Genomic DNA, 24,743 nt, shown 5'->3' with positions numbered 1-24,743 from the left:
TGATACTATCCAGAGCAGTGATACTAGCAGTGATACTATCCAGAGTAGTGATACTATCCAGAGTAGTGATACTATCCAGAGCAGTGATACTAGCAGTGATACTATCCAGAGTAGTGATACTATCCAGAGCAGTGATACTATCCAGAGCAGTGATACTATCCAGAGTAGTGATACTATCCAGAGTAGTGATACTATCCAGAGCAGTGATACTAGCAGTGATACTATCCAGAGTAGTGATACTATCCAGAGTAGTGATACTATCCAGAGCAGTGATACTAGCAGTGATACTATCCAGAGTAGTGATACTATCCAGAGCAGTGATACTATCCAGAGTAGTGATACTATCCAGAGCAGTGATACTATCCAGAGTAGTGATACTATCCAGAGCAGTGATACTATCCAGAGTAGTGATACTATCCAGAGTAGTGATACTATCCAGAGTAGTGATACTATCCAGAGCAGTGATACTATCCAGAGTAGTGATACTATCCAGAGTAGTGATACTATCCAGAGCAGTGATACTATCCAGAGTAGTGATACTATCCAGAGTAGTGATACTATCCAGAGTAGTGATACTATCCAGAGTAGTGATACTATCCAGAGTAGTGATACTATCCAGAGTAGTGATACTAGTATTGATACTATCTAGAGTAGTGATACTATCCAGAGCAGTGATACTATCCAGAGTAGTGATACTATCCAGAGTAGTGATACTATCCAGAGTAGTGATACTAGCAGTGATACTATCCAGAGTAGTGATACTATCCAGAGTAGTGATACTATCCAGAGCAGTGATACTAGCAGTGATACTATCCAGAGCAGTGATACTATTCAGAGTAGTGATACTATCCAGAGTAGTGATACTATCCAGAGTAGTGATACTATCCAGAGTAGTGATACTATCCAGAGTAGTGATACTATCCAGAGTAGTGATACTATCCAGAGTAGTGGTACTATCCAGAGTAGTGATACTATCCAGGGCAGTGATACTATCCAGAGTAGTGATACTATCCAGAGTAGTGATACTAGTAGTGATACTATCCAGAATAGTGATACTATCCAGAGCAGTGATACTATCCAGAGCAGTGATACTATCCAGAGTAGTGATACTATCCAGAGTAGTGATACTATCCAGGCAGTGATACTATCCAGAGTAGTGATACTATCCAGAGTAGTGATACTATCCAGAGTAGTGATACTAGTATTGATACTATCTAGAGTAGTGATACTAGTAGTGATACTATCTAGAGTAGTGATACTATCCAGAGTAGTGATACTATCTAGAGTGGTGATACTATCCAGAGCAGTGATACTATCTAGAGTGGTGATACTATCCAGAGCAGTGATACTATCCAGAGTAGTGATACTATCCAGAGTAGTGATACTATCTAGAGCAGTGATACTATCCAGAGTAGTGATACTATCCAGAGTAGTGATACTATCCAGAGCAGTGATACTATCCAGAGTAGTGATACTATCCAGAGTAGTGATACTATCCAGAGTAGTGATACTAGTAGTGATACTATCTAGAGTAGTGATACTAGTAGTGATACTATCTAGAGTAGTGATACTATCCAGAGTAGTGATACTATCCAGAGTAGTGATACTATCCAGAGCAGTGATACTAGCAGTGATACTATCCAGAGTAGTGATACTATCCAGAGTAGTGATACTATCCAGAGCAGTGATACTAGCAGTGATACTATCCAGAGTAGTGATACTATCCAGAGCAGTGATACTATCCAGAGCAGTGATACTATCCAGAGTAGTGATACTATCCAGAGTAGTGATACTATCCAGAGCAGTGATACTAGCAGTGATACTATCCAGAGTAGTGATACTATCCAGAGTAGTGATACTATCCAGAGCAGTGATACTAGCAGTGATACTATCCAGAGTAGTGATACTATCCAGAGCAGTTATACTATCCAGAGTAGTGATACTATCCAGAGCAGTGAAACTATCCAGAGTAGTGATACTATCCAGAGCAGTGATACTATCCAGAGTAGTGATACTATCCAGAGTAGTGATACTATCCAGAGTAGTGATACTATCCAGAGCAGTGATACTATCCAGAGCAGTGATACTATCCGAGTAGTGATACTATCCAGGGCAGTGATACTATCCAGAGTAGTGATACTATCCAGAGTAGTGATACTATCCAGAGCAGTGATTCTATCCAGAGTAGTGATACTATCCAGAGCAGTGATACTAGTAGTGATACTATCCAGAGTAGTGATACTAGTAGTGATACTATCCAGAGTAGTGATACTATCCAGCGCAATGATACTAGTAGTGATACTATCCAGAGTAGTGATACTATCCAGAGTAGTGATACTAGCAGTGATACTATCCAGAGTAGTGATACTATCCAGAGTAGTGATACTATCCAGAGCAGTGATACTAGCAGTGATACTATCCAGAGCAGTGATACTATTCAGAGTAGTGATACTATCCAGAGTAGTGATACTATCCAGAGTAGTGATACTATCCAGAGTAGTGATACTATCCAGAGTAGTGATACTATCCAGAGTAGTGATACTATCCAGAGTAGTGGTACTATCCAGAGTAGTGATACTATCCAGGGCAGTGATACTATCCAGAGTAGTGATACTATCCAGAGTAGTGATACTAGTAGTGATACTATCCAGAATAGTGATACTATCCAGAGCAGTGATACTATCCAGAGCAGTGATACTATCCAGAGTAGTGATACTATCCAGAGTAGTGATACTATCCAGGGCAGTGATACTATCCAGAGTAGTGATACTATCCAGAGTAGTGATACTATCCAGAGTAGTGATACTAGTATTGATACTATCTAGAGTAGTGATACTAGTAGTGATACTATCTAGAGTAGTGATACTATCCAGAGTAGTGATACTATCTAGAGTGGTGATACTATCCAGAGCAGTGATACTATCTAGAGTGGTGATACTATCCAGAGCAGTGATACTATCCAGAGCAGTGATACTATCCAGAGTAGTGATACTATCCAGAGTAGTGATACTATCCAGAGTAGTGATACTATCCAGAGTAGTGATACTATCCAGAGTAGTGATACTATCCAGAGTAGTGATACTATCCAGAGTAGTGATACTATCCAGAGTAGTGATACTAGTATTGATACTATCTAGAGAAGTGATACTAGTAGTGATACTATCTAGAGTAGTGATACTATCCAGAGTAGTGATACTAGTAGTGATACTATCTAGAGTAGTGATACTATCCAGAGTAGTGATACTATCTAGAGTAGTGATACTATCCAGAGTAGTGATACTATCTAGAGTAGTGATACTATCCAGAGCAGTGATACTAGTAGTGATACTAGTAGTGATACTAGTAGTGATACTAGTAGTGATACTATCTAGAGTAGTGATACTATTCAGAGTAGTGATACTATCTAGAGTAGTGATACTATCCAGAGTAGTGATACTAGTAGTGATACTATCTAGAGTAGTGATACTATCCAGAGTAGTGATACTATCTAGAGTAGTGATACTATCCAGAGCAGTGATACTATCCAGAGCAGTGATACTATCCAGAGTAGTGATACTATCCAGAGTAGTGATACTATCCAGAGCAGTGATACTATCCAGAGTAGTGATACTATCCAGAGTAGTGATACTATCCAGAGTAGTGATACTATCCAGAGCAGTGATACTATCCAGAGTAGTGATACTAGTAGTGATACTATCCAGAGCAGTGATACTATCCAGAGCAGTGATACTATCAAGAGTAGTGATACTAGTAGTGATACTATCCAGAGCAGTGATACTATCCAGAGCAGTGATACTATCAAGAGCAGTGATACTAGTAGTGATACTATCCAGAGCAGTGATACTAGTAGTGATACTATCCAGAGCAGTGATACTATCCAGAGCAGTGATACTATCCAGAGTAGTGATACTAGTAGTGATACTATCCAGAGCAGTGATACTATCCAGAGCAGTGATACTATCACGAGTAGTGATACTAGTAGTGATACTATCCAGAGCAGTGATACTATCCAGAGCAGTGATACTATCAAGAGCAGTGATACTAGTAGTGATACTATCCAGAGCAGTGATACTAGTAGTGATACTGTCCAGAGCAGTGATACTAGTAGTGATACTATCTAGAGTAGTGATACTATCAAGAGTAGTGATACTATCTAGAGTAGTGATACTATCCAGAGTAGTGATACTATCCAGAGTAGTGATACTAGTAGTGATACTATCCAGGGCAGTGATACTAGTAGTGATACTATCCAGAGTAGTGATACTAGTAGTGATACTATCCAGAGTAGTGATACTAGTAGTGATACTAGTAGTGATACTATCCAGAGTAGTGATACTATCCAGAGTAGTGATACTATCCAGAGTAGTGATACTAGTAGTGATACTATCCAGGGCAGTGATACTAGTAGTGATACTATCCAGAGTAGTGATACTAGTAGTGATACTATCCAGAGTAGTGATACTAGTAGTGATACTATCCAGAGTAGTGATACTAGTAGTGATACTATCCAGAGTAGTGATACTAGTAGTGATACTATCCAGAGTAGTGATACTAGTAGTGATACTATCCAGAGTAGTGATACTAGTAGTGATACTATCCAGAGTAGTGATACTAAATCAAATCAAATCAAATCAAATCAAATTTATTTATATAGCCCTTCGTACATCAGCTGATATCTCAAAGTGCTGTACAGAAACCCAGCCTAAAACCCCAAACAGCAAACAATGCAGGTGTAAAAGCACGGTGGCTAGGAAAAACTCCCTAGAAAGGCCAAACCTAGGAAGAAACCTAGAGAGGAACCGGGCTATGTGGGGTGGCCAGTCCTCTTCTGGCTGTGCCGGGTAGAGATTATAACAGAACATGACCAAGATGTTCAAATGTTCATAAATGACCAGCATGGTCGAATAATAATAAGGCAGAACAGTTGAAACTGGAGCAGCAGCACAGTCAGGTGGACTGGGGACAGCAAGGAGCCTTCATGTCAGGTAGTCCTGGGGCACGGTCCTAGGGCTCAGGTCAGTTGAAACTGGAGCAGGAGCATGGCCAGGTGGACTGGGGACAGCAAGGAGTCCTCATGTCAGGTAGTCCTGGGACATGGTCCTAGGGCTCAGGTCCTCCGAGAGAGAGAAAGAAAGAGAGAAGGAGAGAATTAGAGAACGCACACTTAGATTCACACAGGACACCGAATAGGACAGGAGAAGTACTCCAGATATAACAAACTGACCCTAGCCCCTGACACAAACTACTGCAGCATAAATACTGGAGGCTGAGACAGGAGGGGTCAGGAGACACTGTGGCCCCATCCGAGGACACCCCGGACAGGGCCAAACAGGAAGGATATAACCCCACCCACTTTGCCAAAGCACATCCCCCACACCACTAGAGGGATATCTTCAACCACCAACTTACCATCCTGAGACAAGGCCGAGTATAGCCCACAAAGATCTCCGCCACGGTACAACCCAGGGGGGCAACCCAGACAGGCCGACCACAACAGTGAATCAACCCACCCAGGTGATGCACCCCCCAGGGGACGGCACGAGAGAGCCCCAGCAAGCCAGTGACTCAGCCCCGTAACAGGGTTAGAGGCAGAGAATCCCAGTGGAAAGAGGGGAACCGGCCAGGCAGAGACAGCAAGGGCGGTTCGTTGCTCCAGAGCCTTTCCGTTCACCTTCCCACTCCTGGGCCAGACTACACTCAATCATATGACCCACTGAAGAGATGAGTCTTCAGTAAAGACTTAAAGGTTGAGACCGAGTTTGCGTCTCTGACATGGGTAGGCAGACCGTTCCATAAAAATGGAGCTCTATAGGAGAAAGCCCTGCCTCCAGCTGTTTGCTTAGAAATTCTAGGGACAATTAGGAGGCCTGCGTCTTGTGACCGTAGCGTACGTGTAGGTATGTACGGCAGGACCAAATCAGAGAGGTAGGTAGGAGCAAGCCCATGTAATGCTTTGTAGGTTAGCAGTAAAACCTTGAAATCAGCCCTTGCTTTGACAGGAAGCCAGTGTAGAGGGCTAGCACTGGAGTAATATGATCAAATTTTTTGGTTCTAGTCAGGATTCTAGCAGCCGTATTTAGCACTAACTGAAGTTTATTTAGTGCTTTATCCGGGTAGCCGGAAAATAGAGCATTGCAGTAGTCTAACCTAGAAGTGACAAAAGCATGGATTAATTTTTCTGCATCATTTTTGGACAGAAAGTTTCTGATTTTTGCAATGTTACGTAGATGGAAAAAAAGCTGTCCTCGAAATGGTCTTAATATGTTCTTCAAAAGAGAGATCAGGGTCCAGAGTAACGCCGAGGTCCTTCACAGTTTTATTTGAGACGACTGTACAACCATTAAGATTAATTGTCAGATTCAACAGAAGATCTCTTTGTTTCTTGGGACCTAGAACAAGCATCTCTGTTTTGTCCGAGTTTAATAGTAGAAAGTTTGCAGCCATCCACTTCCTTATGTCTGAAACACATGCTTCTAGCGAGGCAATTTTGGGGCTTCACCATGTTTCATTGAAATGTACAGCTGTGTGTCATCCGCATAGCAGTGAAAGTTTACATTATGTTTTCGAATAACATCCCCAAGAGGTAAAATATATAGTGAAAACAATAGTGGTCCTAAAACAGAACCTTGAGGAACACCGAAATGTACAGTTGATTTGTCAGAGGACAAACCATTCACAGAGACAAACTGATATCTTTCCGACAGATAAGATCTAAACCAGGCCAGAACTTGTCCGTGTAGACCAATTTGGGTTTCCAATCTCTCCAAAAGAATGTGGTGATCGATGGTATCAAAAGCAGCACTAAGGTCTAGGAGCACGAGGACAGATGCAGAGCCTCGGTCCGATGCCATTAAAATGTCATTTACCACCTTCACAAGTGCCGTCTCAGTGCTATGATGGGGTCTAAAACCAGACTGAAGCATTTCGTATACATTGTTTGTCTTCAGGAAGGCAGTGAGTTGCTGCGCAACAGCCTTCTCTAAAATCTTTGAGAGGAATGGAAGATTCGATATAGGCCGATAGTTTTTTATATTTTCTGGGTCAAGGTTTGGCTTTTTCAAGAGAGGCTTTATTACTGCCACTTTTAGTGAGTTTGGTACACATCCAGTGGATAGAGAGCCGTTTATTATGTTCAACATAGGAGGGCCAAGCACAGGAAGCAGCTCTTTCAGTAGTTTAGTTGGAATAGGGTCCAGTATACAGCTTGAAGGTTTAGAGGCCATGATTATTTTCATCATTGTGTCAAGAGATATAGTACTAAAACACTTGAGCGTCTCTCTTGATCCTAGGTCCTGGCAGAGTTGTGCAGACTCAGGACAACTGAGGTTTGGAGGAATACGCAGGTTTAAAGAGGAGTCCGTAATTTGCTTTCTAATAATCATAATCTTTTCCTCAAAGAAGTTCATGAATTTATCACTGCTAAAGTGAAAGTCATCCTCTCTTGGGGAATGCTGCTTTTTAGTTAGCTTTGCCACAGTATCAAAAGGAATTTCGGATTGTTCTTATTTTCCTCAATTAAGTTAGAAAAATAGGACGATCGAGCAGCAGTAAGGGCTCTTCGGTACTGCACGGTACCGTCCTTCCAAGCTAGTCGGAAGACTTCCAGTTTGGTGTGGCGCCATTTCCGTTCCAATTTTCTGGAAGCTTGCTTCAGAGCTCGGGTATTTTCTGTGTACCAGGGAGCTAGTTTCTTATGAGACATTTTTTTAGTTTTTAGGGGTGCAACTGCATCTAGGGTATTGCGCAAGGTTAAATTGAGATCCTCAGTTAGGTGGTTAACAGATTTTTGTCCTCTGGCGTCCTTGGGTAGGCAGAGGGAGTCTGGAAGGGCATCAAGGAATCTTTGTGTTGTCTGTGAATTTATAGCACGACTTTTGATGTTCCTTGGTTGGGGTCTGAGCAGATTATTTGTTGCAATTGCAAACGTAATAAAATGGTGGTCCGATAGTCCAGGATTATGAGGAAAAACATTAAGATCCACAACATTTATTCCATGGGACAAAACTAGGTCCAGCGTATGACTGTGACAGTGAGTGGGTCCAGAGACATGTTGGACAAAACCCACTGAGTCGATGATGGCTCCAAAAGCCTTTTGGAGTGGGTCTGTGGACTTTTCCATGTGAATATTAAAGTCACCAAAGATTAGAATATTATCTGCAATGACTACAAGGTCTGATAGGAATTCAGGGAACTCAGTGAGAAACGCTGTATATGGCCCAGGAGGCCTGTAAACAGTAGCTATAAAAAGTGATTGAGTAGGCTGCATAGATTTCATGACTAGAAGCTCAAAAGACGAAAAACGTCATTTTTTTTTTTTGTAAATTGAAATTTGCTATCGTAAATGTTAGCAACACCTCCGCCTTTGCGGGATGCACGGGGATATGGTCACTAGTGTAGCCAGGAGGTGAGGCCTCATTTAACACAGTAAATTCATCAGGCTTAAGCCATGTTTCAGTCAGGCCAATCACATCAAGATTATGATCAGTGATTAGTTCATTGACTATAATTGCCTTTGAAGTAAGGGATCTAACATTAAGTAGCCCTATTTTGAGATGTGAGGTATCATGATCTCTTTCAGTAATGACAGGAATGGAGGTGGTCTTTATCCTAGTGAGATTGCTAAGGCGAACACCGCCATGTTTAGTTTTGCCCAACCTAGGTCGAGGCACAGACACGGTCTCAATGGTGATAGCTGAGCTGACTACACTGACTATGCTAGTGGCAGACTCCACTATGCTGGCAGGCTGGCTAATAGCCTGCTGCCTGGCCTGCACCCTATTTCATTGTGGAGCTAGAGGAGTTAGAGCCCTGTCTATGTTGGCAGATAAGATGAGAGCACCCCTCCAGCTAGGATGGAGTCCGTCACTCCTCAGCAGGTCAGGCTTGGTCCTGTTTGTGGGTGAGTCCCAGAAAGAGGGCCAATTATCTACAAATTCTATCTTTTGGGAGGGGCAGAAAACAGTTTTCAACCAGCGATTGAGTTGTGAGACTCTGCTGTAGAGCTCATCACTCCCCTAACTGGGAGGGGCCAGAGACAATTACTCGATGCCGACACATCTTTCTAGCTGATATGCACGCAGAAGCTATGTTGCGCTTGGTGATCTCTGACTGTTTCATCCTAACATCGTTGGTGCCGACGTGGATAACAATATCTCTATACTCTCTACACTCGCCAGTTTTAGCTTTAGCCAGCACCATCTTCAGATTAGCCTTAACGTCGGTAGCCCTGCCCCGGGTAAACAGTGTATGATCGCTGGATGATTCGCTTTAAGTCTAATACTGCGGGTAATGGAGTCGCCAATGACTAGAGTTTTCAATTTGTCAGAGCTAATGGTGGGAAGCTTCGGCGTCTCAGACCCCGTAACGGGAGGAGTAGAGACCAGAGAAGACTCGGCCTCTGACACCGACCCGCTGCTTAATGGGGAAAACCGGTTGAAAGTTTCTGTCTGCTGAATGAGCGACACCGGTTGAGCGTTCCTACAGCATTTCCTTCCAGAAACCGTGAGAAAGTTGTCCGGCTGCGGGGACTGTGCCAGGGGATTTATACTACTATCTGCACTTACTGGTGGCACAGACGCTGTTTCATCCTTTCCTACACTGAAATTACCCTTACCTAACGATTGCGTCTGAAGCTGGGCTTGCAGTACAGCTATCCTCGCCGTAAGGCGAGCACAGCGGCTGCAATTAGAAGGCATCATGTTAATGTTACTACTTAGCTTCGGCTGTTGGAGGTCCTGACGAATCGTGTCCAGATAAAGCGTCCGGAGTGAAAAAGTTGAGGAAAAAATAAATATATGAACGGTAATTAAAAAGTGAAACCCGTAAAGTTGTCAGGTAGCAAAATAGGTTGGCAACAAACGCACAGCAATTCGAAAACAAGCCTACTAGTAGTGATACTATCCAGAGTAGTGATACTATCTAGAGTAGTGATACTATCCAGAGCAGTGATACTATCCAGAGTAGTGATACTATCCAGAGTAGTGATACTATCCAGAGTAGTGATACTATCCAGAGTAGTGATACTAGTAGTGATACTATCAAGAGTAGTGATACTATCTAGAGTAGTGATACTAGTAGTGATACTATCCAGAGTAGTGATACTATCCAGAGTAGTGATACTATCCAGAGTAGTGATACTAGTAGTGATACTATCCAGAGCAGTGATACTAGTAGTGATACTATCCAGAGTAGTGATACTATCCAGAGTAGTGATACTATCCAGAGTAGTGGTACTATCCAGAGTAGTGATACTATCCAGGGCAGTGATACTATCCAGAGTAGTGATACTATCCAGAGTAGTGATACTAGTAGTGATACTATCCAGAATAGTGATACTATCCAGAGCAGTGATACTATCCAGAGCAGTGATACTATCCAGAGTAGTGATACTATCCAGAGTAGTGATACTATCCAGGGCAGTGATACTATCCAGAGTAGTGATACTATCCAGAGTAGTGATACTATCCAGAGTAGTGATACTAGTATTGATACTATCTAGAGTAGTGATACTAGTAGTGATACTATCTAGAGTAGTGATACTATCCAGAGTAGTGATACTATCTAGAGTGGTGATACTATCCAGAGCAGTGATACTATCTAGAGTGGTGATACTATCCAGAGCAGTGATACTATCCAGAGTAGTGATACTATCCAGAGTAGTGATACTATCCAGAGCAGTGATACTATCCAGAGTAGTGATACTATCCAGAGTAGTGATACTATCCAGAGCAGTGATACTATCCAGAGTAGTGATACTATCCAGAGTAGTGATACTATCCAGAGTAGTGATACTAGTATTGATACTATCTAGAGTAGTGATACTAGTAGTGATACTATCTAGAGTAGTGATACTATCCAGAGTAGTGATACTATCTAGAGTAGTGATACTATCCAGAGCAGTGATACTAGTAGTGATACTAGTAGTGATACTAGTAGTGATACTAGTAGTGATACTATCTAGAGTAGTGATACTATTCAGAGTAGTGATACTATCTAGAGTAGTGATACTATCCAGAGTAGTGATACTAGTAGTGATACTATCTAGAGTAGTGATACTATCCAGAGTAGTGATACTATCTAGAGTAGTGATACTATCCAGAGTAGTGATACTATCTAGAGTAGTGATACTATCCAGAGCAGTGATACTAGTAGTGATACTAGTAGTGATACTAGTAGTGATACTAGTAGTGATACTATCTAGAGTAGTGATACTATTCAGAGTAGTGATACTATCTAGAGTAGTGATACTATCCAGAGTAGTGATACTAGTAGTGATACTATCTAGAGTAGTGATACTATCCAGAGTAGTGATACTATCTAGAGTAGTGATACTATCCAGAGCAGTGATACTATCCAGAGCAGTGATACTAGTAGTGATACTATCCAGAGCAGTGATACTATCCAGAGCAGTGATACTATCCAGAGTAGTGATACTAGTAGTGATACTATCCAGAGCAGTGATACTATCCAGAGCAGTGATACTATCCAGAGTAGTGATACTAGTAGTGATACTATCCAGAGCAGTGATACTATCCAGAGCAGTGATACTATCCAGAGTAGTGATACTAGTAGTGATACTATCCAGAGCAGTGATACTATCCAGAGTAGTGATTCTATCCAGAGTAGTGATACTAGTAGTGATACTATCCAGAGTAGTGATACTAGTAGTGATACTATCCAGAGCAGTGATACTATCCAGAGCAGTGATACTAGCAGTGATACTATCCAGAGTAGTGATACTATCCAGAGTAGTGATACTATCCAGAGCAGTGATACTAGCAGTGATACTATCCAGAGTAGTGATACTATCTAGAGCAGTGATACTATCCAGAGCAGTGATACTATCCAGAGTAGTGATACTATCCAGAGTAGTGATACTATCCAGAGCAGTGATACTAGCAGTGATACTATCCAGAGTAGTGATACTATCCAGAGTAGTGATACTATCCAGAGCAGTGATACTAGCAGTGATACTATCCAGAGTAGTGATACTATCCAGAGCAGTGATACTATCCAGAGTAGTGATACTAGTAGTGATACTATCCAGAGTAGTGATACTATCCAGAGTAGTGATACTATCCAGAGTAGTGATACTATCCAGAGCAGTGATACTATCCAGAGTAGTGATACTATCCAGAGTAGTGATACTATCCAGAGCAGTGATACTATCCAGAGTAGTGATACTATCCAGAGTAGTGATACTATCCAGAGTAGTGATACTAGTAGTGATACTATCCAGAGTAGTGATACTAGTAGTGATACTATCCAGAGTAGTGATACTATCCAGAGCAGTGATACTATCCAGAGTAGTGATACTATCCAGAGCAGTGATACTATCCAGAGCAGTGATACTATCCAGAGTAGTGATACTATCCAGAGTAGTGATACTATCCAGAGCAGTGATACTATCCAGAGTAGTGATACTATCCAGAGTAGTGATACTATCCAGAGTAGTGATACTAGTAGTGATACTATCCAGAGCAGTGATACTATCCAGAGTAGTGATACTATCCAGAGTAGTGATACTATCCAGGGCAGTGATACTAGTAGTGATACTATCCAGAGCAGTGATACTATCCAGAGTAGTGATACTATCCAGAGTAGTGATACTATCCAGAGCAGTGATACTATCCAGAGTAGTGATACTATCCAGAGTAGTGATACTATCCAGGGCAGTGATACTAGTAGTGATACTATCCAGAGTAGTGATACTAGTAGTGATACTATCCAGAGTAGTGATACTATCCAGAGCAGTGATACTATCCAGAGTAGTGATACTATCCAGAGTAGTGATACTATCCAGAGTAGTGATACTAGCAGTGATACTATCCAGAGTAGTGATACTATCCAGAGTAGTGATACTATCCAGAGCAGTGATACTAGCAGTGATACTATCCAGAGTAGTGATACTATCCAGAGTAGTGATACTATCCAGAGCAGTGATACTAGCAGTGATACTATCCAGAGTAGTGATACTATCCAGAGCAGTGATACTATCCAGAGTAGTGATACTATCCAGAGTAGTGATACTATCCAGAGCAGTGATACTATCCAGAGTAGTGATACTATCCAGAGTAGTGATACTATCCAGAGCAGTGATACTATCCAGAGTAGTGATACTATCCAGAGCAGTGATACTATCCAGAGTAGTGATACTATCCAGAGCAGTGATACTATCCAGAGCAGTGATACTATCCAGAGTAGTGATACTAGTAGTGATACTATCCAGAGTAGTGATACTAGTAGTGATACTATCCAGAGTAGTGATACTATCCAGAGCTGTGATACTATCCAGAGTAGTGATACTATCCAGGGCAGTGATACTATCCAGAGTAGTGATACTATCCAGAGTAGTGATACTATCCAGAGTAGTGATACTAGTAGTGATACTATCCAGAGTAGTGATACTATCCAGAGCAGTGATACTATCCAGAGTAGTGATACTATCCAGAGTAGTGATACTATCCAGAGCAGTGATACTATCCAGAGTAGTGATACTATCCAGAGCAGTGATACTATCCAGAGTAGTGATACTATCCAGAGTAGTGATACTATCCAGAGCAGTGATACTATCCAGAGTAGTGATACTATCCAGAGTAGTGATACTATCCAGAGTAGTGATACTATCCAGAGTAGTGATACTATCCAGAGTAGTGATACTATCCAGAGTAGTGATACTATCCAGAGTAGTGATACTATCCAGAGTAGTGATACTATCCAGAGTAGTGATACTATCCAGAGTAGTGATACTATCCAGAGTAGTGATACTAGTAGTGATACTATCCAGAGTAGTGATACTATCCAGAGTAGTGATACTATCCAGAGTAGTGATACTATCCAGAGTAGTGATACTAGTAGTGATACTATCCAGAGTAGTGATACTATCCAGAGTAGTGATACTATCCAGAGTAGTGATACTATCCAGAGTAGTGATACTATCCAGAGTAGTGATACTAGTAGTGATACTATCCAGAGCAGTGATACTATCCAGAGCAGTGATACTAGCAGTGATACTAGTAGTGATACTATCCAGAGCAGTGATACTATCCAGAGCAGTGATACTAGCAGTGATACTAGTAATGATACTATCCAGAGTAGTGATACTAGTAGTGATACTATCCAGAGCAGTGATACTATCCAGAGCAGTGATACTAGCAGTGATACTAGTAGTGATACTATCCAGAGCAGTGATACTATCCAGAGCAGTGATACTAGCAGTGATACTAGTAATGATACTATCCAGAGTAGTGATACTAGTAGTGATACTATCCAGAGCAGTGATACTAGTAGTGATACTAGTAATGATACTATCCAGAGTAGTGATACTAGTAGTGATACTAGTAGTGATACTATCCAGAGTAGTGATACTAGTAGTGATACTATCCAGAGCAGTGATACTAGTAGTGATACTATCCAGAGTAGTATTACTAGTAGTGATACTATCCAGAGCAGTAATACTAGTAGTGATACTATCCAGAGTAGTGATACTATCCAGAGCAGTGATACTAGTAGTGATACTATCTAGAGTAGTGATACTAGTAGTGATACTATCCAGAGCAGTGATACTATCCAGAGCAGTGATACTATCCAGAGTAGTGATACTAGTAGTGATACTATCCAGAGTAGTGATACTAGTAGTGATACTATCCAGAGCAGTGATACTATCCAGAGCAGTGATACTATCCAGAGTAGTGATACTAGTAGTGATACTATCCAGAGCAGTGATACTAGTAGTGATACTATGCAGAGCAGTGATACTATCCAGAGTAGTGATACTATCCAGAGTAGTGATACTATCCAGAGTAGTGATACTAGCAGTGATACTATCCAGAGTAGTGATACTATCCAGAGTAGTGATACTATCCAGAGCAGTGATACTATCCAGAGCAGTGATACTAGTAGTGATACTAGTAATGATACTATCCAGAGTAGTGATACTAGTAGTGATACTATCCAGAGCAGTGATACTAGTAGTGATACTGGTAGTGATACTATCCAGAGTAGTGATACTAGTAGTGATACTAGTAGTGATACTATCCAGAGCAGTGATACTAGTAGTGATACTATCCAGAGTAGTATTACTAGTAGTGATACTATCCAGAGCAGTAATACTAGTAGTGATACTATCCAGAGTAGTGATACTATCCAGAGCAGTGATACTAGTAGTGATACTATCTAGAGTAGTGATACTAGTAGTGATACTATCCAGAGCAGTGATACTATCCAGAGCAGTGATACTATCCAGAGTAGTGATACTAGTAGTGATACTATCCAGAGTAGTGATACTAGTAGTGATACTATCCAGAGCAGTGATACTATCCAGAGCAGTGATACTATCCAGAGTAGTGATACTAGTAGTGATACTATCCAGAGCAGTGATACTAGTAGTGATACTATCCAGAGCAGTGATACTATCCAGAGTAGTGATACTATCCAGAGTAGTGATACTATCCAGAGTAGTGATACTAGCAGTGATACTATCCAGAGTAGTGATACTATCCAGAGTAGTGATACTATCCAGAGCAGTGATACTAGCAGTGATACTATCCAGAGTAGTGATACTATCCAGAGCAGTGATACTAGCAGTGATACTATCCAGAGTAGTGATACTATCCAGAGCAGTGATACTATCCAGAGCAGTGATACTATCCAGAGTAGTGATACTATCCAGAGTAGTGATACTATCCAGAGCAGTGATACTAGCAGTGATACTATCCAGAGTAGTGATACTATCCAGAGTAGTGATACTATCCAGAGCAGTGATACTAGCAGTGATACTATCCAGAGTAGTGATACTATCCAGAGCAGTGATACTATCCAGAGCAGTGATACTATCCAGAGTAGTGATACTATCCAGAGTAGTGATACTATCCAGAGCAGTGATACTATCCAGAGTAGTGATACTATCCAGAGTAGTGATACTATCCAGAGCAGTGATACTATCCAGAGTAGTGATACTATCCAGAGTAGTGATACTATCCAGAGTAGTGATACTATCCAGAGTAGTGATACTATCCAGAGTAGTGATACTATCCAGAGTAGTGATACTAGTAGTGATACTATCCAGAGTAGTGATACTAGTAGTGATACTATCCAGAGTAGTGATACTATCCAGAGTAGTGATACTATCCAGAGCAGTGATACTATCCAGAGTAGTGATACTAGTAGTGATACTATCCAGAGCAGTGATACTAGTAGTGATACTATCCAGAGTAGTGATACTATCCAGAGCAGTGATACTAGTAGTGATACTATCTAGAGTAGTGATACTAGTAGTGATACTATCCAGAGCAGTGATACTATCCAGAGCAGTGATACTATCCAGAGTAGTGATACTAGTAGTGATACTATCCAGAGTAGTGATACTAGTAGTGATACTATCCAGAGCAGTGATACTATCCAGAGCAGTGATACTATCCAGAGTAGTGATACTAGTAGTGATACTATCCAGAGCAGTGATACTAGTAGTGATACTATCCAGAGCAGTGATACTATCCAGAGTAGTGATACTATCCAGAGTAGTGATACTATCCAGAGTAGTGATACTAGCAGTGATACTATCCAGAGTAGTGATACTATCCAGAGTAGTGATACTATCCAGAGCAGTGATACTAGCAGTGATACTATCCAGAGTAGTGATACTATCCAGAGCAGTGATACTAGCAGTGATACTATCCAGAGTAGTGATACTATCCAGAGCAGTGATACTATCCAGAGCAGTGATACTATCCAGAGTAGTGATACTATCCAGAGTAGTGATACTATCCAGAGCAGTGATACTAGCAGTGATACTATCCAGAGTAGTGATACTATCCAGAGTAGTGATACTATCCAGAGCAGTGATACTAGCAGTGATACTATCCAGAGTAGTGATACTATCCAGAGCAGTGATACTATCCAGAGCAGTGATACTATCCAGAGTAGTGATACTATCCAGAGTAGTGATACTATCCAGAGCAGTGATACTATCCAGAGTAGTGATACTATCCAGAGTAGTGATACTATCCAGAGCAGTGATACTATCCAGAGTAGTGATACTATCCAGAGTAGTGATACTATCCAGAGCAGTGATACTATCCAGAGTAGTGATACTATCCAGAGTAGTGATACTATCCAGAGTAGTGATACTAGTAGTGATACTATCCAGAGTAGTGATACTAGTAGTGATACTATCCAGAGCAGTGATACTATCCAGAGCAGTGATACTATCCAGAGTAGTGATACTATCCAGAGCAGTGATACTATCCAGAGCAGTGATACTATCCAGAGTAGTGATACTATCCAGAGTAGTGATACTATCCAGAGCAGTGATACTATCCAGAGTAGTGATACTATCCAGAGTAGTGATACTATCCAGAGTAGTGATACTATCCAGGGTAGTGATACTAGTAGTGATACTATCCAGAGCAGTGATACTATCCAGAGTAGTGATACTATCCAGAGTAGTGATACTATCCAGGGCAGTGATACTAGTAGTGATACTATCCAGAGCAGTGATACTATCCAGAGTAGTGATACTATCCAGAGTAGTGATACTATCCAGAGCAGTGATACTATCCAGAGTAGTGATACTATCCAGAGTAGTGATACTATCCAGGGCAGTGATACTAGTAGTGATACTATCCAGAGTAGTGATACTAGTAGTGATACTATCCAGAGTAGTGATACTATCCAGAGCAGTGATACTATCCAGAGTAGTGATACTAGTAGTGATACTATCCAGAGCAGTGATACTATCCAGAGTAGTGATACTAGCAGTGATACTATCCAGAGTAGTGATACTATCCAGAGTAGTGATACTATCCAGAGCAGTGATACTAGCAGTGATACTATCCAGAGTAGTGATACTATCCAGAGTAGTGATACTATCCAGAGCAGTGATACTAGCAGTGATACTATCCAGAGCAGTGATACTATCCAGAGCAGTGATACTATCCAGAGTAGTGATACTATCCAGAGCAGTGATACTATCCAGAGCAGTGATACTATCCAGAGTAGTGATACTATCCAGAGTAGTTATACTATCCAGAGCAGTGATACTATCCAGAGTAGTGATACTATCCAGAGTAGTGATACTATCCAGAGCAGTGATACTATCCAGAGTATTGATACTATCCAGAGTAGTGATACTATCCAGGGCAGTGATACTAGTAGTGATACTATCCAGAGCAGTGATACTATCCAGAGTAGTGATACTATCCAGAGTAGTGATACTATCCAGAGCAGTGATACTATCCAGAGTAGTGATACTATCCAGAGTAGTGATACTATCCAGGGCAGTGATACTAGTAGTGATACTATCCAGAGTAGTGATACTAGTAGTGATACTATCCAGAGTAGTGATACTATCCAGAGCAGTGATACTATCCAGAGTAGTGATACTAGTAGTGATACTATCCAGAGTAGTGATACTATCCAGAGTAGTGATACTAGCAGTGATACTATCCAGAGTAGTGATACTATCCAGAGCAGTGATACTATCCAGAGTAGTGATACTAGCAGTGATACTATCCAGAGTAGTGATACTATCCAGAGTAGTGATACTATCCAGAGCAGTGATACTAGCAGTGATACTATCCAGAGTAGTGATACTATCCAGAGCAGTGATACTATCCAGAGTAGTGATACTATCCAGAGCAGTGATACTATCCAGAGCAGTGATACTATCCAGAGTAGTGATACTATCCAGAGTAGTTATACTATCCAGAGCAGTGATACTATCCAGAGTAGTGATACTATCCAGAGTAGTGATACTATCCAGAGCAGTGATACTATCCAGAGTATTGATACTATCCAGAGTAGTGATACTATCCAGAGCAGTGATACTATCCAGAGTAGTGATACTATCCAGAGTAGTGATACTATCCAGAGTAGTGATACTATCCAGAGCAGTGATACAATCCAGAGTAGTGATACTAGTAGTGATACTATCCAGAGTAGTGATACTAGTAGTGATACTATCCAGAGTAGTGATACTATCCAGAGCAGTGATACTATCCAGAGTAGTGATACTATCCAGGGCAGTGATACTATCCAGAGTAGTGATACTATCCAGAGTAGTGATACTATCCAGAGTAGTGATACTAGTAGTGATACTATCCAGAGTAGTGATACTATCCAGAGCAGTGATACTATCCAGAGTAGTGATACTATCCAGAGCAGTGATACTATCCAGAGCAGTGATACTATCCAGAGTAGTGATACTATCCAGAGCAGTGATACTATCCAGAGTAGTGATACTATCCAGAGTAGTGATACTATCCAGAGTAGTGATACTATCCAGAGTAGTGATACTATCCAGAGTAGTGATACTATCCAGAGCAGTGATACTATCCAGAGTAGTGATACTATCCAGAGTAGTGATACTATCCAGGGCAGTGATACTAGTAGTGATACTATCCAGAGCAGTGATACTATCCAGAGTAGTGATACTATCCAGAGTAGTGATACTATCCAGAGCAGTGATACTATCCAGAGTAGTGATACTATCCAGAGTAGTGATACTATCCAGAGCAGTGATACTAGTAGTGATACTATCCAGAGTAGTGATACTAGTAGTGATACTATCCAGAGCAGTGATACTATCTAGAGTAGTGATACTAGTAGTGATACTATCCAGAGTAGTGATACTATCCAGAGTAGTGATACTATCCAGAGTAGTGATACTATCCAGAGTAGTGATACTATCCAGAGCAGTGATACTATCCAGAGTAGTGATACTATCTAGAGTAGTGATACTAGCAGTGATACTATCCAGAGTAGTGATACTATCCAGAGTAGTGATACTATCCAGAGTAGTGATACTATCCAGAGTAGTGATACTATCCAGAGCAGTGATACTATCCAGAATAGTGATACTATCCAGAGTAGTGATACTATCCAGAGTAGTGATACTATCCAGAATAGTGATACTATCCAGAGCAGTGATACTATCCAGAATAGTGATACTATCCAGAGTAGTGATACTATCCAGAGTAGTGATACTATCCAGAGTAGTGATACTATCTAGAGTAGTGATACTAGCAGTGATACTATCCAGAATAGTGATACTATCCAGAGCAGTGATACTATCCAGAGTAGTGATACTATCCAGAGCAGTGATACTATCCAGAGTAGTGATACTATCCAGAGCAGTGATACTATCCAGAATAGTGATACTATCCAGAGCAGTGATACTATCCAGAATAGTGATACTATCCAGAGCAGTGATACTATCCAGAGTAGTGATACTATCCAGAGTAGTGATACTATCCAGAGTAGTGATACTATCCAGAGCAGTGATACTATCCAGAGCAGTGATACTATCCAGAGTAGTGATACTATCCAGAGTAGTGATACTAGTAGTGATACTATCCAGAGTAGTGATACTATCCAGAGCAGTGATACTAGTAGTGATACTATCCAGAGCAGTGATACTATCCAGAGTAGTGATACTATCCAGAGTAGTGATACTATCCAGAGTAGTGATACTATCCAGAGCAGTGATACTATCCAGAGTAGTGATACTATCTAGAGTAGTGATACTATCCAGAGTAGTGATACTATCCAGAATAGTGATACTATCCAGAGCAGTGATACTATCCAGAATAGTGATACTATCCAGAGTAGTGATACTATCCAGAGTAGTGATACTATCCAGAATAGTGATACTATCCAGAGCAGTGATACTATCCAGAATAGTGATACTATCCAGAGTAGTGATACTATCCAGAGTAGTGATACTATCCAGAGTAGTGATACTATCTAGAGTAGTGATACTAGCAGTGATACTATCCAGAATAGTGATACTATCCAGAGCAGTGATACTATCCAGAATAGTGATACTATCCAGAGCAGTGATACTATCCAGAATAGTGATACTATCCAGAGTAGTGATACTATCCAGAATAGTGATACTATCCAGAGTAGTGATACTATCCAGAGCAGTGATACTATCCAGAGTAGTGATACTATCTAGAGTAGTGATACTAGCAGTGATACTATCCAGAATAGTGATACTATCCAGAGTAGTGATACTAGTAGTGATACTATCTAGAGCAGTGATACTATCCAGAGTAGTGATACTATCCAGAGTAGTGATACTATCCAGAGTAGTGATACTATCCAGAGCAGTGATACTATCCAGAGTAGTGATACTATCTAGAGTAGTGATACTATCCAGAGTAGTGATACTATCCAGAATAGTGATACTATCCAGAGCAGTGATACTATCCAGAATAGTGATACTATCCAGAATAGTGATACTATCCAGAGCAGTGATACTATCCCAGAGTAGTGATACTATCCAGAGCAGTGATACTATCCAGAATAGTGATACTATCCAGAGCAGTGATACTATCCCAGAGTAGTGATACTATCCAGAGCAGTGATACTATCCAGAGTAGTGATACTAGTAGTGATACTATCCAGAGTAGTGATACTATCCAGAGCAGTGATACTATCCAGAGTAGTGATACTATCCAGAGCAGTGATACTATCCAGAGTAGTGATACTATCCAGAGTAGTGATACTATCCAGAGCAGTGATACTATCCAGAGCAGTGATACTATCCAGAGCAGTGATACTATCCAGAGCAGTGATACTATCCAGAGTAGTGATACTATCCAGAGCAGTGATACTATCCAGAGTAGTGATACTATCCAGAATAGTGATACTATCCAGAGCAGTGATACTATCCAGAGTAGTGATACTATCCAGAGTAGTGATACTATCCAGAGCAGTGATACTATCCAGAGTAGTGATACTATCCAGAGCAGTGATACTATCCAGAATAGTGATACTATCCAGAGCAGTGATACTATCCAGAGTAGTGATACTATCCAGAGTAGTGATACTAGTAATGATACTATCCAGAGCAGTGATACTAGTAGTGATACTATCCAGAGCAGTGATACTATCCAGAGTAGTGATACTATCAAGAGCAGTGATACTATCAAGAGCAGTGATACTATCAAGAGCAGTGATACTATCCAGAGCAGTGATACTATCCAGAATAGTGATACTATCCAGAGCAGTGATACTATCCAGAGTAGTGATACTATCCAGAGCAGTGATACTATCCAGAGCAGTGATACTATCCAGAGCAGTGATACTAGCCAGAGTAGTGATACTATCCAGAGCAGTGATACTAGTAGTGATACTATCCAGAGCAGTGATACTATCCAGAGTAGTGATACTATCCAGAGCAGGATGTGGAGCTATATACAGGGAGTACCAGTACCAGATCAATGTGGAGCTATATACAGGAAGTACCAGTACCAGATCAATGTGGAGCTATATACAGGGAGTACCAGATCAATGTGGAGCTATATACAGGAAGTACCAGTACCAGATCAATGTGGAGCTATATACAGGGAGTACCAGATCAATGTGGAGCTATATACAGGGAGTACCAGATCAATGTGGAGCTATATACAGGGAGTACCAGTACCACATCAATATGGAGCTATATACAGGAAGTACCAGATCAAGGTGGAGCTATATACAGGAAGTACCAGATCAATATGGAGCTATATACAGGAAGTACCAGATCAATGTGGAGCTATATACAGGAAGTACCAGATCAATGTGGAGCTATATATAGGGAGTACCAGATCAATGTGGAGCTATATACAGGAAGTACCAGATCAATGTGGAGCTATATACAGGAAGTACCAGATCAATATGGAGCTATATACAGGGAGTACCAGTACCAGATCAATATGGAGCTATATACAGGAAGTACCAGATCAATATGGAGCTATATACAGGGAGTACCAGATCAATGTGGAGCTATATACAGGAAGTACCAGTACCAGATCAATATGGAGTTATATACAGGGAGTGCCAGTACCAGATCAATATGGAGCTATATACAGGGAGTACCAGATCAATGTGGAGCTATATACAGGGAGTACCAGTACCAGATCAATGTGGAGCTATATACAGGGAGTACCAGATCAATGTGGAGCTATATACAGGAAGTACCAGATCAATGTGGAGCTATATACAGGAAATACCACATCAATGTGGAGCTATATACAGGAAGTACCAGATCAATGTGGAGCTATATACAGGGAGTACCAGATCAATGTGGAGCTATATACAGGGAGTACCAGTACCAGATCAATGTGGAGCTATATACAGGAAGTACCAGATCAATGTGGAGCTATATACAGGAAGTACCAGATCAATGTGGAGCTTTATACAGGAAGTACCCGTACCAGATCAATGTGGAGCTATATACAGGGAGTACCAGATCCTATATGTACATCAGATATGTACATGAAGGCAGGGTAAAGAGACATCAGGATAGATAATAATAAGGTATTTGAGGTAGATATGTACATGAAGGCAGGGTAAAGAGACATCAGGATAGATAATAATAAGGTATTTGAGGTAGATATGTACATAAAGGCAGGGTAAAGTGACTAGACATCAGGATAGATAATAATAAGGTATTAGAGGTAGATATGTACATGAAGGCAGGGTAAAGAGACATCAGGATAGATAATAATAAGGTACTTGGGGTAGATATGTACATGAAGGCAGGGTAAAGTGACTAGTCATCAGGATAGATAATAATAAGGTATTAGAGATAGATATGTACATGAAGGCAGGGTAAAGTGACTAGACATCAGGATAGATAATAATAAGGTATTAGAGGTAGATATGTACATGAAGGCAGGGTAAAGTGACATCAGGATAGATAATAATAAGGTATTAGAGGTAGATATGTACATGAAGGCAGGGTAAAGAGACTAGACATCAGGATAGATAATAATAAGGTATTAGAGGTAGATATGTACATGAAGGCAGGGTAAAGAGACATCAGGATAGATAATAATAAGGTATTAGAGGTAGATATGTACATGAAGGCAGGGTAAAGAGACATCAGGATAGATAATAATAAGGTATTTGAGGTAGATATGTACATGAAGGCAGGGTAAAGTGACTAGACATCAGGATAGATAATAATAAGGTATTAGAGGTAGATATGTACATGAAGGCAGGGTAAAGAGACATCAGGATAGATAATAATAAGGTATTAGAGGTAGATATGTACATGAAGGCAGGGTAAAGAGACATCAGGATAGATAATAATAAGGTATTAGAGGTAGATATGTACATGAAGGCAGGGTAAAGAGACATCAGGATAGATAATAATAAGGTATTTGAGGTAGATATGTACATGAAGGCAGGGTAAAGAGACTAGACATCAGGATAGATAATAATAAGGTATTAGAGGTAGATATGTACATGAAGGCAGGGTAAAGAGACATCAGGATAGATAATAATAAGGTATTAGAGGTAGATATGTACATGAAGGCAGGGTAAAGAGACATCAGGATAGATAATAATAAGGTATTAGAGGTAGATATGTACATGAAGGCAGGGTAAAGTGACTAGACATCAGGATAGATAATAATAAGGTATTAGAGGTAGATATGTACATGAAGGCAGGGTAAAGTGACTAGACATCAGGATAGATAATAATAAGGTATTAGAGGTAGATATGAACATGAAGGCAGGGTAAAGAGACATCAGGATAGATAATAATAAGGTATTAGAGGTAGATATGTACATGAAGGCAGGGTAAAGTGACTAGACATCAGGATAGATAATAATAAGGTTTTTGAGGTAGATATGTACATGAAGGCAGGGTAAAGTGACTAGACATCAGGATAGATAATAATAAGGTATTTGAGGTAGATATGAACATGAAGGCAGGGTAAAGAGACTAGACATCAGGATAGATAATAATA

The 24,743-nt window shown here is 40.7% G+C and overlaps 1 protein-coding gene across 49 annotated transcripts in view; it reads left to right on the top strand.

The window, feature by feature from the left end:
• LOC118380369 (tumor protein 63-like) overlaps positions 1 to 24,743 on the top strand; it is a 195,757-nt gene that overhangs the window by 36,587 nt on the left and 134,427 nt on the right. The window lies entirely within an intron of this gene.

Source organism: Oncorhynchus keta, chromosome 1 (assembly GCF_023373465.1).
Source record: "Oncorhynchus keta strain PuntledgeMale-10-30-2019 chromosome 1, Oket_V2, whole genome shotgun sequence".
NCBI classification, from domain to species: Eukaryota; Metazoa; Chordata; class Actinopteri; order Salmoniformes; family Salmonidae; genus Oncorhynchus; species Oncorhynchus keta.
This window is presented reverse-complemented; position numbering and strand designations above follow the sequence as displayed.